The sequence below is a fragment of the Hypanus sabinus genome, chromosome 9 (assembly GCF_030144855.1).
Source record: "Hypanus sabinus isolate sHypSab1 chromosome 9, sHypSab1.hap1, whole genome shotgun sequence".
Classification (NCBI taxonomy): Eukaryota; Metazoa; Chordata; class Chondrichthyes; order Myliobatiformes; family Dasyatidae; genus Hypanus; species Hypanus sabinus.
In genome coordinates this window covers 29,360,414-29,372,832 of record NC_082714.1, presented here as the reverse complement: position 1 = coordinate 29,372,832, position 12,419 = coordinate 29,360,414, and positions in this window count along the sequence as shown.

Sequence of the window (12,419 nt, the reverse complement as noted above, 5' to 3'; positions counted from 1 at the left end):
GTATCTAATATATTGGCTATTCTCGTAATTGTACTGTATATACTTCTATCAGGTCGCCCCCCCGCCGCCCCCCCCCCCCATCTTAGCCTTCGACACTCCAGACGAAACAAGTTTGTCCAACCTCCCCTTATAAAAAATACTTACTTATCCAGGTGAACCTCTTCTGCACACTCACTAAAGCTTCCACATCTTTCTGTAATGCACTGACCAGAAATGCACACGGTGTTCCAAATGAGGCCCAACCAACATTTTTTACGGCTGCAGCGTGACTTCCCAACTTTTATTCTGAATACACAGACTACTGAAGGCAATATACCATACACCTTCTTTATCGCTCTAACCTCTTGTGTGGCCTCTTTCAAGCAGCTATGGATTTGCACTCTAACATCCCTTTGTAGCTTAATGCTTCTATGGGTCCAGCCATTTACAGGTAACATCCCAAAGTGCAACACCTCCAACTTTTCTGGTTTAAGATCTACCTGCCATTCTTATTCCCACATTTCCAGCTGGTCTATATCCTAGTGAACATTGACAACCTTCCTCTCTCTTCATAAACCTGATAATTATTATGTTGCTTGCAAACATACTAATCAGCCCACCTATATTTAAATCCAAATTATTCTTAAATATCACAAGTAAAAGAGGTCCTAGTACTGTTCCTTCTGGAACACCTCTGGTCTCAGATCTCTAGTCACAATAACACTCTTCCACCCCTGCCTTCTATATCCAAGCTACTTTTAAATTCAATCTACCAAGTTACCATGGATCCCATGGACCTTAATCTTCTAGTCAGCCTCCTTTGAGGGACTTTTTTGAAAGCTTTACTTAAGTCCACACACACAATACCTATTGCCTTACTACCATCAATCATTTTTGTCACATCCTAAGAAGACTCAATCAAGTTTGTAAGACATGACCTCCCTGGTGTAAAGCCATGCTGACTATCCTTAATGTTTATGGGGTTTTTATTCCGATTTTATCCCCAGGAATCTTTAGGCTCACTGGACTACAATGTCCTGGTAGATCTCTATTTCCCTTCTTAAACTGAAAAACAACACTGGCTATTCTCCAGACCTCTGGGATCTCAGCTGTGACTAGAAGGATATGAATTGCTTGAATTAACAGTGGAAGATGGCATGTGAGGCCATTTGACAAGAAAACAAGAACTTGGTTTGATATTCTCACAAAAATTACTTTTATAACAGGATAAGGGATGTTGTTAAGAGAAACTATTCAAACTTTAGACACAATATACACTCAATAGCCACTTTATTAGGTACACCTGTACATCTGCTCATTAATGCAAATATCAAATCACATGGCAGCAAAACAATGCATAAAAGCAGGAAGACATGATGTTGTTCAGACCAAACATCTGAATGGGGATGAAATATGCCTCTCTGCTTCCTTAGACATATGTGAAGATTTGGCACTACACTAAAACGTTGACAAACTTCTATAGTTGTGTGGTGGAGAGTATATTGACTGGCTGCATCACAGCCTTGTATGGAAACACCAATGCTATTGAATGGAAAATCCTACAAAAAGTAGTGGTTATGGCCAGTCCATCATGGGCAAAACCCTCCCCATCTATGAGCATATCTGCATGTAGCACTGTTGAGGAAAAGCAACATCCGTCACCTTCAAGGGAAAGGACTCCTGCCACCCAGACCATGCTCTCTTCTCGCAGCTGCCATCAGGAAGAAGGTACAGGAGCCTCAGGACTCTTATCACTAGGTTCAGGAACAGTTATTACCCTCAACCATAAGGCTCTTGAACTAGTGAGAATAGCTTCACTCAACTTCACTTGCCCCATCACCGAACAAGAAAACAAACCTCAGGGTTGTATATGATGACATGTATGTACTTTGATAATAAACTTACTTTGAACTTTGATCATGAAATGATTGCTGGTACCAGATGGGGTGGTTTTAGTATCTCAGCAACTGCTGATCTCCTGGGATTTTCATGCACGGGTCACTAGTTTACAGAGAATGGTGTGAACAACAACAACATCCAGTGAGCTCAGGTCTGTGGGCAAAAACGCTTTGTTAATGAGAAAGGTCAGAGGAGAATGGACAGAGAGGTGCAAGCTGACAGGAAGGTAACAGTTACTCAAATAACAACATATTACAACAGTGGTGCGCAAAAGAGCACATGAAACCCACAACACGTCAAACTCTGAAAAGAATGGGCTGCAGCAGTGGAAGACCATGGACATACACTCAGTGGCCATTTAATTAGGCACCTCCTGAAGAAATTTGTATGGAGAAAATGTTCAGTCCGGTGCTCTGCATGTGTTGAATTTCACTTTTGAAGTCAATGGAATGGAACCTCAGGAGAGTGTTTTGATGCAGATATTGTACTAGGTATTTCATAGTATGACACAGGATGCAATTCTGGCTCTCTTTGGTATGTCTTTCGAAATTGCAGCTGGAAACTGTTTTTTCTCAGCATCCTGATGCAAATAATTAACTGACATTCAGCTGCTCCCTCTTATTTTCGCAAGCCTTCTATCTACTCTCTTTGCAACACAAAATTGTGAGCCCTGGCACCTGCCTGGTGCATGGTCTGTGCACAGTATATGCATGGCTTAGAAATTTGAGTAGTTTGCTCAGTGTGTATTCTGGATTTTAAAAGGATCTTCTTATACTTGGCTTAGATTGGAGAATAATGATTAACTATTAGTATTATCAGTATCTGAAGTCCCACTCAAATATTTCATTTTCAAAAACGTTGGAAGCTTTCACTTATAGTATTTGATGCAGCTGACGAATCAAATTGCACAATGATAAAGCGACAATTTTTAACTATGAATGCACATTGCAAGATTGTTAATGCAGCATATTTGTAGGAAATTATTCATTCCTCATACGTTAAAGGCTCCTAAAATTTCAAGTCTTGAAGTGATATTACACTTTTGCTGAGTCGATTGAGAATCTGATTTATTCTCTAGAAGGCAGCAAACAAACCTCTGTCACTATTTGAAATATCTGGGCATCACTCATCAGGTATTACAAATATCTTCAGATGAGCTGAAGTTTCCTCCAGGTTCTCAACAAACTCACTTTCTGAACTGCTCCTCACTCTGGGCTTCCTCCAGGCTGCTTCAATAGAAGTAACCAAAGCAAAGGAGCCTTGTTAATTTTCAATTTTAAATTGAAAAAAGGACACATAGAAGTTCAATATGGAGATACAATAGGTCAGTAATAATGACATAAAACAAAGGAAAATGATTTAGTGCTAATTTTTAAAGATTTTTCCAGTAGTTACAATGACATATTGAACAGTTGGTATTGGTATTGATTTACTATTGACACGCGTGCTGAGATACATTGAAAAGTTTGTTTTCCATGCACCCAGACAGATTATGCCATACATTGAGATAATAAAAAGAGACCAGAATGCAGAATATAATGTTGCAGTTACAGAGAAAGTACAGTGCAGGTGGACAAGTAAAATACAGGAGCCTCAACGAGGTAGTTTGTGAAATTAAGAGTTCATCATTATTGGAGAGATCCATAGAAAAGTACAGCACAGAAACAGGCCCTTCAGCCCATCTAACTCTATGGTGAACCATTTAAACTGCACCCAAGCCCTAGCCCATACCCCTCCCATCCATGTACCAAATGCCTCTTAAACGTTGAAATTGAGCTCACCTGCACCACTTGTGCAGGCAGCTTATTCCACACTCTCACAACCCTCTGACTGAAGAGGCTTCCCTCTCATGTTCCCCTTAAAATTTTCACCTTTCACCTTTAACAAATGGCCTCGCGTTGTAGTCTCACCCAACCTCATTGGAAAAAGCCTGCTTGCATTTACCCTATTTAGACCCCTCATAACTTTGTATACCCTGATGTAATCTTCCTCAATCTTCTACATTCCAAGGAACAAAGTCCTAACCTATTCAATCTTTTCTTATAACTTGGGTCCTTCAGTCCTGGCAACATTGTTGTAAATTTTCTCTGTACTCTTTATACCTTATTTACATCTTTCCGGTAGATAGGTGACCAAAACTGCATACATCTCCAAATTAGGTCTCATCAATGTCTTAAATGTAGGACAGAAGCTGTCCTTGAGTCTGAGGGTAAGTGCTCTCAAGCTTTTGTACCTTCAGCCCAATGGGAGAGGGGAGAAGACAGAATGACCAGGGAGGGTGGGATTATTTTAGCTACTTTCCCAAACCAATGGAAAGTGCAGACAGAGTCAATGGCTGGCTTGCATAATGAAATGGGCAGCATTCATTCATAACTCTCTGCAATTTCTAGTGGTCTTGGGCAGAGAAGATGCCATATCAAGCTGTGATGCATCTGGATAGGATGCTTTCTATAGTACATCCATAAAGAAGTCATGGGGACATGCCAAATTTTGTTAGGCTTTTGAGGAAGTAGAGGTGTTGGAGCACCTTTTTGGCCATAACGATCACATGGCTTCACCAGGAAAAAATGCTGGTGATACTTACACCTAGGAACTTAAAGTTTTCAATCACCTCCACCTCAACATTAGATAGGGTATGTGCTTCACCCTGCTTCCTGAAGACCAAGACTAACTCCCCTATTGTGCTGGAAAAGTGTTCTTTCAACACTATGCGCTCCCTAACTCCTTCCTGTACTCCATCTCATCGTTGTTGACATCCAACCTATTAAAGTGGTGTCATCTGGATTTAGAATAGAATTTGGCTACACGGTCTCGGCTGCAGAGGGAGTACCGTAAAGGACTGAGGATGCAGCTTTGTTGGTGCTAGTGTCGAGGGTAATTGTCTGGGCATTTAGCAACGTTCCAATTAACTACACAGGAGCAAGTTCAGTATTAGGCAGTAACAACATACAGTAAGTGAGTTGTAACAATGGACGCCAAGTGTCACAATCTAATTTGTTTTTAATCTAAATTTGTCTCCACACATTTGTGCAGGTGCTTCCTGCCACAAATATATCTTCCAGCAAACCTAGCAACCAGGATTTTTGGCGGAGTCTTTTGAATTAATACACTCCTGCTCATCTGAAACAACTGACAAATATTTCAAAAAAAATTTGAAAATTACGCTGCATGTTTAAAATAATGCTAATTTCTCAAAGAAACAATGAAACAGGAAATGGATATAACAAATAAAAATATAAATCTGCTCATCAGCAAGTTTTTCACACATCTATGAATTTTGAAGACAAAGGGATATGCTCAGTACAAATTTCAATAGATTTGTCCAGTTTTCATCAAATATTCTTTTATAAAATTAGAGGAGGCAGTAAACGATAAGACAAAATTTGAATCAAGACACAAAATTAAATTAGTAAGTATACCTGATGAACAAATTCATACAGGAGACTAGGTGAACATAAGTATGCTGGACATGCCTAAGAGAAATATAGTTTTCCAATTAAGCTACATATAACTACACAGCTGTGCATGTTGATTATAAAACATGAATATGCAACCTTGCAGATGGATAGCATTGTCTTTCATTCTTGGACAAGCTGCTTATTCAGATTTATATTTAAATAATCAAGTCCTGAGGTACAACCAATTAGGCATCACACACTTCTAACCAATTACGTGACTGAAATTGAACTCAGAGAGACTTGGTGAGAGGCTATTAGAGTCACAGGATCAAAGAAGTTGCGGAGGGAAGGTGATTTCAGCAGCTGGGTGTTGAAGGAATCAGCTTTGTGCTGTAGTTTAGGACTAGGAGGAAGGGAAGATGGATCAGGATCTGCAAATGGAAAGAATTGAGGAATGGATCAGGGACGGGATGCAGCAGCAGATTGATGAGACGAGGGCCTAGGATGAAGGCTTTTCGTAGCCAGAGTTTGAAAGGGTGGTGGGAGATTATGGATGGAGGGGTGGCGGTGAACTAAGGATGAAGACCAATGATTTGCATATGTGGGAGGCATCCTGGTGTGCAGGTAAAATGTTATCTGTAACGCCCCATTACAGGACCACAATGATTTTTCACACAGAAATGCCCAATTAAGATTTTTAGAGTGACACAAAATTGCCCATAAATGGTAGTTTTCATACTTCACTGAAGTCACTCATGACATTAGGCACAACTCAAATATCATCAATAAATTTGCTAATGACACCACTGTTGTTGCAAGAATCTCAGATAGCAACCAGCAAGATACAGGAGTGAGATAGATTGGCTGGTTGAGTGGTGCCTCAACAACAATCTTGCATTCAATGTCAGCAAGATTGTGAACTTCAGGAACAGGGAAGTTGGGAGAATGCTCACCAGTTCTCATTGAAGGGTAAGCAGTGGAAAGGGTGAGCAGCTTCAAGTTCATTGGCATCAATCTCTCAGAGGATCCATCCTGGGCCCAACACATTGATGGAAACACGACGAAAGCATCCCAGCGGCTATACTTCGTTAGGAGGTGGAGGAGATTTGGTATGGTACCAAAGGCTCAAGCAAATATCTACAGGTATCGCAACCTGGTGTGGAGAATACAAAGTGCAGAATCGAAAGAGGCCACTGAGCATTGTAGACTCAATTATGTCCATCACGAGCACAAGCCTCCTCACTATCAAGGACATCTTCAAAAAGATGTGTCTCAATTAGGCAGCAATCACCACTAAGGACTCTAACCATCTAGGACAGGGGTCTGCAACCTTTACCACTGAAAGAGCCATTTGGACCTGTTTCCCACAGAAAACACTGGGAGCCACAAAACCCATTTAACATTTAAAATGAAATAACACTGCATACGTTTTTTTTGCCTTTCTGCTATGTATAAACAAACTATAATGTGTTGCACTTATGAAATCGATGAACTCCTGCAGAGAAAATGAAATTACATTTCTGCATGCAACAAAAACATCTTGAACTCCTGAAAAAAAGACGTTGGGTTGAAGGTTACTTTTAAGTAAAATACTCAATGTCTATTTGATTTCTTCTTGTATGTATGAAAAACGCCGAACTTAAATTGTCTGCCAGCAGCAAACCAGAAATAACGTCAGCCAGCTGTCAACCTGAAAAATAAAAGGACTATTTCACTGAACAATGAAAAAATATGAATATACGTAAAATAGTAGGCAATTAAAATATTTATCATACTTGGTTAATGGGATTTCTGCTCCTGGACCTCAGCGCACAGCGTCTGCACATCAGGGCTGTATGACGTCACCTTCATCTTTACACAGGATCTCAAGCTGTCATCTGTGAGGCGTGCGCGATGTTTCCTTTTAATAAAGTTCATGTTGGAGAACACCTGCTCACATACATATGTAGATCCAAAGATCGACAGGACTCCAAGCGCATACTTTTTAATGTTTACATAAATGTCGGGGATAGCATTCCATGTTTCGAACACAAGTTTGTCCGGTTCGAGAAGGTTTTCAATATCACTCCATTTGTGATTCTGAGCAAGAACGGCCTTCTGACGGGCAATATCTACAAGGTCTGCTGTCAAGCATCTAAACTTGGATGCCCATATGTCTTTGTCGGTTATGTCGGCCAGAACCATCTCAAGATCAGGTTGACTCACACCTGCCAATGCACTCGTATTCAGTAAGGATGGATCGATGCTTAGGGGTGTGACCGGGAAGAATAATGTGTTTTTTTTTCTTCTCTGAACTCACAGAAGCGTTTCTCAAACGATGTTTACATTGCGATGATTGAAGAATGTAAATACTCCGAATTTATCATGTCGTGAGCTTGTTTGAACTCTCTCAAATTGGGGAAGTGAGACAATGTGCCTTTCTGTAAATCTCTGGCAAGCACTGCCAACTTGCACTTGAATGCCAAAACATCCTCCAACATGTGTAGGGCTGTACGTCCTTTCTCCTGAAGAGCAGTGTTCAGCGTGTTCAGGTACGCTGTCATGTCTACCATGAAGTGTAGCTTTTCCAGCCACTCTGGCTGTTCCAGCTCAGGAAAGGTGAGCCCTTTGCTGCCCAGGAAAGCTTCCACTTCTTCCAGACACGAGACAAAGTGTTTCAGCACCTCCCCTCTTGACAGCCACCGGACTTTGTTGTGCAGCAGGAGATCAGAATATGCGCTTTCCAGCTCGTCCAGTAACAAACGGAATTGACGGTGATTTAAACTTTTTGCCATTATTTTAATGACATTCTGAATGCCAACATCCATTACTTCTGTGCATTCTGGAGGAAATGTTTGAGCGCACAGTGCCTCTTGGTGCAAGATGCAGTGAAAAGTCAGCAGCTTTCTGTTCAGCGACTTCTGCAGTAAAGCCACAAATCCCTTGTGCGCTCCTGTCATACTTGGTGCCCCATCAGTAGCTACTGACACCAGGTGGGTGGTCTTTATTCCTTTGGCTCTTAAACAATTCAAGACAGCCTCACAGATGTCCTCCCCCCGTGTTCTGCCTTTTAGAGGTATCAACTCAATCATTTCTTCCTGTGGCACGGCAGAGTTTACATACCGGCAGAACAGCGCTATTTATTCAATATCACCTTTGTCTTTAGACTCGTCACAGGCAATTGAGTAGGCCACCGCTGAATTGATGTCTTTAATTTGCTGTCTTGTGATGTCTTCTGCCATTTTTATGGTTCTGTCTTTGACAGTCTTTGCAGAGAGGGGCATATCCCTGATTTTGTGCACAATTTCACTCTTGTTTTTAAAGTCCGTGAATAGATGTTCTGAAATCTTAATAAAATTAACCATCTGTATTCACCATCTGTAAACTGCTTCCCATGCCTGACTATTTCCTGAGTGGCAACAAAACTAGCATATGTAGTTGATTTTCCAGACTTCATCCACTTCCTGAAATGATTTTTGCTCAGATCTACCTTCCGCATCAGTTCCGAAACGGCTTTTTTTCTCTCATCTCTATCCGGATATTTTTGAGCAAAGGCTGCGTGTTTATTCTGGAGATGTCTTGCGACTTTTGACTTTTTGTTGTTTGCTAGTTTCTCATTGCATATTAAGCATACCGGTAAACCAGTCTCGTCAGCACTGAAAGCAAATGAATCTGCCCACGTATCATTAAACGTTCTGTTTTCTGCAGTCACTTTTCTTTTTTTAGAATTCTCCATAGTTAGCCTACCTTGGATCGAAAAACTAAAGAAATCGCGCACTGGCGGGTGCCAGGCATTGGCAGTGGTGACGTATATTAATAGCGACAAAAAACACGTTTTATTTAGATTGTACAAGATCACCATAATCTTCAAATTTAGAATTACATTTCAAAAACTAACAAACTAACATAAAATACATTTTAATTAAATACTCATCATTTATTTTCCAAAGCCACAGGGAGCCGCAGCACAAAGATGAAAGAGCCGCTGGCGGCTCCGGAGCTGCGGGTTGCCGACCCCTGATCTAGGACATGCCTTCCTCACATTACTATCATCTGGGAGGAGATACAAGGGAGTGAAGACCTTAATGATTTTATATCTTGCTCTGTACTGCTGTCACAAAAGCAACTGCCACAAACACAATAAACTTCACAACATCTGTCAGTGATAATAAACCAGATTCTGATTCTGAAATAGCACTGTTATTTTTCAATGCTGGAAGTATATTAAACAACAGACATTTTCTTGTTCTGTACGTGTTTAGAAAACAAATCAATGTCTGTATATACTGTAATACATCCATAATCATACTTGAAATATCTCACAAAACCACTTGGAATATACATGCAATTACATAATATTCACACACATAGAAAAGTATGCACAAATGCACAAAAAGTTCACATATAATTGTAGTCCAGCATGAGTAAAGCACATATTTCAATATATAAGCTGGCATAAAGCATCCAATGGTCAAACATAAAATTTCCCACTATAAGTCTATGTAATAATTGTGTATCCATAATCTTTGCTAAAACATAAAAATTCAAATTACTTTCATAATTTCAGAACATTCTCAGCAACAATTTTATTTTGGTCAGAATTACACAGACCTATAAACAATGTTTGTATGTGTGAAAATATGCAATAAGTGTACATAATAGGCAGATTGTGAAGTCATTCAATATGCATTGCTGATATGGCATACAAGCCGCCATAATGAAGTTCAACATGAATGAAGAGCCCAATGGAAGCTTAGCAGCAGGAAGGATGATTTCATTATTTAAACACATCATCAATTATTGACAGGTTAGCAACTGACTGATATATGGAATGATGATGCTAAGTGTGATGCACTCAGTAGTACACTTGCATCTGTGCAAAGAATATGTGGGTTCAAATCCCACCACAAAAAAAAAATCAGCATAAACAACTAAGCTGCTTTATCAGAACAGTACTGAGGTAGACATACTTTATTAGAGATGCTACACACACAAAGTGTTGAAGAGTCTTCACTATTCGAGAACATCGACTGTTCTTTTCCCTCCATATATGCAGCCTGATCTGCTGACATCCCTCAACTTTTTGTATTTATTGCTTGAGATTTCCAAAAATCTGCAGAATGTCTTGTGTTTCCATGATTGGAGGTGCTGTCTTTCAGATAACACAATAAACAATGTCTTGTCTGCCTGGTCAAGTGTAAGATCTCATGGCACCATTTCCAAGAAAACAGTAGAGTTACTTCTGGTGATCTGTAAATATTTTAACTTTGCTGGTATCTTGAAAGTAATGCAGGAACATTTAGAACCAACACCATTGTTAACTGCTGACTGTTTTAGGTTTCATAAGTGGATTCAAAAGGAAAGAGAGTCCATTTCAGCATATGTGACTGAATTGAAGAAATTGTCTGAGCATTGTCAGTTCACTGCTGGGCTTAATAATGTACTGAGAAATCATGAAGTTTATGGACTCTTACAGGAAAGTATTTAAAAATGGCTCCAAACTGAAGCACAGCTTACATTTGAAGGAGCAGTTGAAATTGCTGTATCAATGGAAACAGCAGCCAAACACACAATTGAGTAGTAGCCAGGAATGAGAGTGAGTATGAACAAAATTGTTAGTGAGTCTAGCAGAAACCTGCCTGGCCAAACAAGTTGTGTTACTTTTGTGACAGGGTTCATTAGCACCAGACCAATGCAGATTTAAAGATCATAAGATATAGGAGCAGAGACTGTTCTGCCATTTTTATCATGGTTAATCCATGGCAGGACCTGCTGAAGGGTCTCGGCCTGAAACGTCAACTACTTTTTTCTATAGATGCTGCCTGGCCTACTGAGTTCCTTTAGCATTTTGTGTGTATTGCTTGATTTCCAGCATCTGCAAATTTTCTCGTTTGTCCTTAAATACACCCGATGATTTGGTCTCCTCAGCCACCTGTAGCAATGAATAACACAGAATTGCCACTCTCTGGCAATAAAAAATCCTCATCTCCATTCTAACTGGACGTCCCTCTATTCTGAGGTTGTGTCCTTTGGTCCTTTGGTCCACTACCAAAGAAAACATCCTCTTCAAATCTACTCTGTCAAGGCCTTACCACATTCAATAGATTTCAATGAAATCTCCCTTCATTCTTCTGAATTCCAGCGAGTACAGTCCTGGAGCCATCAAACACAACTCATATAAGCCTTTCATTCCTGGAGTCATTTTTTGTGAACTACCTTTGAACCTTCTCTAATGTCAGTATATCCTTAGATAAGGTGTCCAAAACTCCTCACAATACACCAAACAAGGTCTCACCTGTGCTCTATAAAGTCTTAACATTACATCCCTTGCTTTTATATTCTAATCCTCTCAAAATGAATGCTAACATTGCATTTGCCTTCCTCATCACCCACTCAACCTGCAAATTAACCATGAGGGAATCCTGCACAAGGACTCCCAAGTCACTCTGCGCCTCCGATTTTTGAATTTTCTCTTTAGAAAACAGCCTATGCTTTTATTTCTTTTACCAAAGTGCATGACCATACCCTTCTTGACAGTAGATTCCATCTGCTACTTCTTTGCCCCTTTTCCTAATCTGTTTTAAGTCCTTCTGTAGTCTTTCTGGTTCCTCAACACTATCTGCCCCTCCAGCTATTTTCATATCATCCACAAACTTGGCCACAAAGCCATCAATTCCTTCATCCAAACTGTTAAGGCAAAACTTGCAGAAAATGCAACAGTAGGAGACATACAATGAGCATGCCAGGCAGACAAAAATAAATGGACTGCACACAGAAGTGAGAAAGATATACAGAAAAGTTGCAGTTTCAAATAGATCACAAACCAGCATGCTGTTGATGAAAAATCTGACAATGATGAGAATGACAAGGGATTGGGACCCTTGAGACTTGCAACAGCTTGAACCAGAAGTGAAAGACAAATTAATTTAAATGAAATTGGGCACTGGCTCGGCTGTTTCAATCATTACAAAAAAGTGAGTTTGAACAGCATTTCAAAGATACTGAACTGAAGCTTGCAAATATCCAACTAAAAACTTATACTGGAGAAAAGTTAATTTTTGTGGGAATGACATTTGTAAGTGAAATACAACAACCAACAAGCCAACAAACAACAAGGCTTGTATATGGCAAAAACAGGACTACCAGCATTATGGGGCGAGATAG